Source organism: Lactuca saligna, chromosome 5, assembly GCF_052625555.1.
Source record: "Lactuca saligna cultivar CGN05327 chromosome 5, ASM5262555v1, whole genome shotgun sequence".
Classification (NCBI taxonomy): Eukaryota; Viridiplantae; Streptophyta; class Magnoliopsida; order Asterales; family Asteraceae; genus Lactuca; species Lactuca saligna.
In genome coordinates this window covers 145,545,259-145,552,138 of record NC_136421.1, presented here as the reverse complement: position 1 = coordinate 145,552,138, position 6,880 = coordinate 145,545,259, and the positions used below count along the sequence as shown (strand labels likewise).

The following is a 6,880-nucleotide window of genomic DNA, read 5'->3' as shown; positions in this document are numbered from 1 at the left end:
CTCTAGATGCTTATCATCAGCTCGATGGCAATCACCATAACTATCAAAAAAATCATCATTCACGTTTATATTTAGCATAAACACAAATAGCTAAAGTCTAGCAAAGAAAACCTGACCACCACAAGATGAGATTCTAACAAATTTTTGGCCTAAACTGATCCACATCAAATCCTTAGAGTCATTACCATGTTCCATATCGATTTCGTATACACCTTTTTTTTCTTGTTTAATGTTTGTTTTCTCAGATGGGGTTCGTATTCATCTAGATTTTAAATGATAAAATTTTCATCTACCACTATGTTGATCTCGGTTTTGTATTTATGTATATCTAAAATGATACAGTTTTCGGAGAGGTTGTCGGAGAATCTGACAAGACCAATGTAGACTAAAAAAAGAGATGAAAGGATACATGTAAGAAACGGAGGTAAAAAAAGGAGACAACAGTTGGAGGGGCGATAAAGTCGTCAGAGGTGGGAGTGGCTGCTGATGACATGTTATTGCTGACATACAAGGTATCAAAGAACTAGAAGTGATTAACATAAATGGTGCTGGTGGTGAAGGTGCGGCCTGTGGCTTCGAGGGGTTAGAGAAAACGATGAAGAGGGGAACAACTACGTTTAAGATATTTTCTCATTTTATTGATATTAAAACAATTTACACTAATTAATATAATAATAAATGAATATATATATATATATATATATATATATATATATATATATATATATATATATATATATATATATACTTATTTGAAAAAACAATAAGGGAAAAATTGTCATTTTAAGTTGTATGGGACTTATAACAAAATAGAAAAAAAACAATAAAGCCATAGGGACCATTCATGTAATTTATCCTTTTTTAATACTGTGTTGAAAAATTGGATTAAAATGTTATAGAGAATTCCATAAATGCCTATATTTGAATGGAATAGCCGAAAGGATCAACATAATATTGAATTAGCTGACAAAGAGTTTGAGACTACATTCATGTCTACCAAATATGTTTTTGGAAGATTCAGTTAGCACTTGGAGGGAGCATTTGTACGGACCACACTACACAAAGGGGTCGATCGTGGACCAGACTTATGGAGGGTTATTGGTCGAGGGTTAGATTTGTACCAGGTACATATTATACTGGTACAACTTTTGGTATGAATGTATATTTTAGATTAACTTTTTTTTATTGTTCTAGTTAACTAAAAAAAATTATGATTGCTTATATAAAAAATATATAAAAATTAATTACAAGGTGAAAACATTTTGCTTTGATATCCCGGCTTTGGAGGACCGCAAATCATTGAATATAAAGTTACAAACGACAAAATTAATATTTTTTGGTGAGTATAGTTATCTTGTATAGTAATCGCCGTGATAACCTCAAGCTACTCCAAATTTTTTGTTATTGTGGTCGATTGAAATGCCAAAGCCGACCATAATATGATTCTAGATTTGGATTCTGATTACATGGCTCCTAATTCCTATTCTTTCTATACAAAGTTAGGGATCTTCTTGCTGTAAATAACAATTTCATAAAAAGCAAGCCTACTTGAAATGTCTAAGCTTAAAATAACAATCTTTCTTGCTCCTGATTCTTATTCTGATTCTGATAGAAACGGTGAGCCAGTCATGATCTGCCAGATGCCCACTCTGACCCGTACAAAATTGAATAATTTTTTTAATGCTGATTGTTACACACCTATTTTCCATTTCAGGTAAATGACATCGACTCAGTCTAGCAGGTCTCGATAACATACCTGCTCATGTTGAAACTACAAAACTCGTTGGTGGAGATACAGAAAATGTATATGATGATGAGCATGCAAATCTCGATCATTTAAATGTAGGAGAAGAGTACCTGGAAATTTATATTGGAGGCCTAATTGATGGCAGCTACCGACTAACCTGGGGGGAACTATATCTGATGATAAGCAACCCTCAAATACGCATATACAAGCTCTAAATATTCGTACCTTAAAACGAAACCAAGAATTGTTGTTGGCCAAGTGTAGTCATTGATTTTAGAACCTCCAGACTTGATGTTGATTTTCAGAATTCACTGAGAGACAGATGGAAGAGGAAGGATGTGCAAATGAGGATGTAATTATTTTTGGTTATATGTTTTACAACTGTCGAAATTATTTAGCTCTGAGGATGCGTATTTGTTAATGGAAGTCTTCATTTAATAAATTCATTTTTTTTCTCCGTTTCTTATGACTTGAATTGGTAAGTCTGTTATTAGAGATATTTGAAGAAAAAGAGGAAGCACACTAGGTGTTCGACAAAATGCTTATTTGAAATTTTGGTATTTGTTACTGGAACTTTCCCCACCAACCGATACTTGCACAATTTCTTTGAGATCATCTTCTCTCTGAAGCACCTCAAGAGCCTTCGTCCTAATGTTAATGAAATCTAAATCGAATGATTCTAGATCCTTAACAACCAATAAACTTAACATACCAAAACAAAGTACCCTCTAAAACAAGTAGTACTGCCTCTAAAACTTAGTCCTACTAAACATTAAAAGACTTTTTTGCCGTTATGGATTTCATATTCAGATTGTATATTAGTTATTTGCTATTATGATTTTATGCGAATGTATGGGCCCATAGTTACCCTACCCCTTATACTAATCCGTTCAACTTCTCCACCTTCTAAGCTCTCGTGCCATCTTCTTTGGTGGTCGGAATCTTAAATAGCCTATTTTTATTAAGACGATTTATAAGACCAGTAGTAAGAGTCTTGATTACAAAGTTATTTTCCAGTCATCTTCCCATTGAATTCTAGACCTAAAAACATATAAACCCATTAAAATCCTAGACAAAACAACATTAAATCTCTGAATTCGTGTTCCATTGTGAATTCTTTTTTCCCAAATCGTCAGAAAAATCTACCGTAAATAGAAGAATAACAAAGACCCGTATCGAACCTGTGTACTAGTAAAATAATTGACTATGAATTCGTTTTTTTCTCTAACATGGCTACTCGAATTAGAAAAAAAAATGACAATAGTGTAAACGAAGACCCACTTGTAAAAAATTAAGAATTCCACCCCCTTATGTGTTCTGAATTATCCCTCTCTGTGGATGCTCATCGTCATCTTGATGGCAACCACCATAACTATCAAAACAATCATCATCAACGTTTATATTTTCACACAAGCATAAACACAAACACCCAAAGTCCAACAAAGAAAACATGACCACCACAAGATGAGATTGTAACAAATTTTGGCCTAAACTAATCCACATCGAGTCCTTAGAGTTATTACCATGTTCCATATCGATTTCGTATACACCTTTTGTTATTTTCTTCTTTAAACTATGTTTTCTCGGATGGGATTCATATTCATCTAGATTTTAAATGATAAAATTTTCAACTACCACCATGTTGATCTCGGTTTTGTATTTATGTATATCTAAAATGATACAGTTTTCGGAGAGGTGGTCGGAGAAGCTAACAAGACCATGGTAGACTAAAAGAGGAGATACAAAGAGACGTGTAAGAAACGGAGGTAAAAAAAGGAGACAACGGTTGGAGGGGAGACAAAGCCGTCAGAGGTGGGAGTGGCTACTGATGACATGCTATTGCCGACATACAAGGTGTCAGAGAACTAGAAGAGATGAACATAGATGGTGCTGGTGGTGAAGGTGCGTCCTGCGGCTGCGAGTGGTTGGAGAAAACGATGAAGAGGGGAACAATTTACACTAATTATTGATATTAAAACAATTTACACTAATTAATATAGTAATAAATGAATATATATATATATATATATATATATATATATATATATATATATATGAAACAATAAGGGCAAATGATCATTTTAAGTTGGACTGTAAGCCATTTAATATAAAACTGAAAACGAAAAAATTATAGTCCAAAATCATGTGAAAACTCTAAACTACATGTTAGAAAAATCCACATGCCAATCCGGCTAAAAAAAAAATGAGGTTTTCACTTTTTTTTTAATTTTCATAGAATACAATATACACACGAAAAAAAAAAAAAAAGTTGAACGAGATTTCATCTTTTAAAATCTCAGTCAAACCCAGTTTTGTATACATACCCGGATGAACCAATTTTGTCTTGTATCCAATCCTCTTTCTCATGATACAACGAATTATGAACCAACCCTAATCTAATAAACCACACATGTCCATGCCGGGTTCCCAAGTTCCCAGTGTAATTCGATCCGGAGGTCCAAATGATCACCCCTAGTTAGCATAGTAGCTTACTTAGTCAACCATGTACCCTTAATCACATAGGTTCAAGAACCTAAAGGAGGAATGAGAAGAGCAATATCTATCTTTTACATACTTGAAAGTTTATATTGTATCTATTATATCATATCAGGATCAAGGTTACTAATGAAGACTAGACTAAGGAAAAGGCGACAAAGTGTACCTTCATTGGCTATGAGTTGGATGTTATGAGATATAATTTGTAGAATGATTAGATATAATTGTCATGTGAAGCGGGGATATATGTTCATAGAGAATGTCCTCTATAAAGGTATGCTTGGAGAAAATCTTGAAGGACATTAGACACCACACAAGAAATATTATTTTTTATTCAATTCAATTACAAAGAACGACACTACATGAACTGTCTGTACTCTAGAGATATGTCAAAGTTTTAGGAAGAAATAGGAGCTACGATGAGTATGAGGAATTTGCAGATAGTGGGAGCATAGAGGATAACTGATTTTAGAAAGTGAAGCGATGAATGAGGTAAAACTGAAACCCCAATTCTCATATGATCTACTATAGAAAGAGGAACTCCAATTAGATATTCTCCAACAATAATTTACTTGTGGAATGTGGAGACAAAATATTATCTAAAGGCCTAGAGCATGAAAGAGTCCATATAGTGGAAGATTAATGGTGGACGATTTAAGCTCACTTAGAAATAACCAGTGTTGGTCTTTCGTCAAACTAACAACATGGAATGAAGGACTACAAAAGATGTGGGTATTTAAGGTCAAAGATGAAGATAGAGATGATCAAGAAGTACAAGGCCAATTTAGCGGTCTTTGGTAATGTGCTTCAAACGATCTATATTTAGAGCTACTAGATGTAAATATTCCATTCTTGCATTGAGACCTTGATGAAGATAGCTACATGGAACAACAAAAAGGTTTTCAGATAGCTGGTAATGAAAACATGATGGGCAAGTTAAAGAAAAATCTATATGGATTGAAGCAAGCTCAAAGGTAATGGTACTTTAATTTTTATAGTATTATGTAGATGAATTACTATGTGAGTTGTTAGATGGTTCTTTGTTGCTTCCTAAAGAAGTTTTGTTCCTCATATATCATCCTTAGATTGAGTGTTAATGAAATGTTGGTAGCGGGATCAAGCATACATGAGTGTAACAAATTGAAGTAATATTTCAAAAAGTTCAAGATAAAGGACTTAGGAGCTACCAAAGAGATTCTATACATGAGCATAGTCAAAGACACTTGCCGGTATTCTAAAGCGTTCCCAACAAAAGTATATCAGGAAAGTCATGGTAAAATTATGCATGACAAATGTTAAGGCCAAAAGCACATGTTTGGGGAGTTTTCTGATATTCTCAAAGAAGCAATCCCAAAGAAGTATGCAAACAGATAAGAAATGAATAAAGTTCCTTATGTCACAAAAACTGGTAGTTTGATGTATGTTATGGCATATACTATGCCATATGTTGCTCTTGTAGTGACATTTATGAGTTGATTCATTTCATATGTAGGAAAGAATGATCGAGAAGGAGTCAAGTGGTTTTTATACTAGTTGAAAGGCACTCTTCTGGTAGCTTTATATTTCAATAAAAAGAACACAACGTAGATTTTGAGAGGTTGGGTAGATTTAAAGAAAATAACACAATTTATAGGTTCACTATTGTGGGTACATCCATCAGTCGGATGTCTAATCAATTATAAAAGTATAATATATGGCAATTATATAAGTTGCGACATAGCTTATATGATAGCTTATATAATTGAAGAACTTTGAATTAGAGTTGGGCAAGAAACAATATAACTATGTCCTACATTGTGATAACCAAAATGCAGTTAACATGGAGAACAATCTAGAGTGTCATAGCATTCTGATAACCAAAGTGCAGTTTACCGATTCTCGAGTTGTTAGTTTTCTAGAAATGCCAAGGCCATTGAAAGGTTTTTTTGAAAAATGACTAAATGGAAAAACTCAACATGCCATTTTTTTTATGTGCGACATAATCAAATAAATCTAACATTTTATTGTAGATAGTAATAATGGTTTGATTAATAAAAAAAACATCAAATGATGTCATTGCATTAGAAAATTTTAAATGTCACTTTGGTTGCTAGGATTACCAAATTATAATAACATTTATGCAATTTGTCAGCTATTTTATTATTGAATCTCAAAATACATGCACCCATTATTTTTTTGAGTTTCTTACCGTTAGGCAATGGTAACTCTTGTAATTAATTTAAATTGAAATAAGACTATGATAAATATGACCGTTTTGTAACGGTCTAAAAACTACATATTTATAGTAACAAATTCTTGCTCAATCTGCATACTTTAGCCTTTACACTCCTCCCCTCCCCTCCCCTCTTGAATTCCTTATCTTCAAAGTATGCTCTTTCACTTGCTAATTTGTTTTCTATATCATCATTTTCATAATTCGTTCAAGTAGTTTCTCCTTGCTTAGATGTAGCTTTGTTGATAATTACTTTATTCAAGACAACTTGTTGACAACCATATGATTGTTTCATAAACCCTCCATACCTATAAATTATGTTAAGCTCTTCTTAGCTTATTTGATTTCCTTTTTCAAAAAGAAAAAAACATGTATTTGGCTACCTTATGTGTAAGTCTTCCTAAATTTATTGCAATTGACATAAC

General features: G+C 33.1%; 1 long non-coding RNA gene across 1 annotated transcript; it reads left to right on the top strand.

The window, feature by feature from the left end:
• The first annotated feature begins 1,379 nt into the window (after window positions 1–1,379).
• LOC144998029 (uncharacterized) lies at window positions 1,380–2,204 on the top strand. Its single transcript, XR_013660079.1, has 2 exons — window positions 1,380–1,617; window positions 1,715–2,204. It is a non-coding gene; the product is annotated as an uncharacterized LOC144998029 (long non-coding RNA).
• Window positions 2,205–6,880: the final 4,676 nt, after the last annotated feature.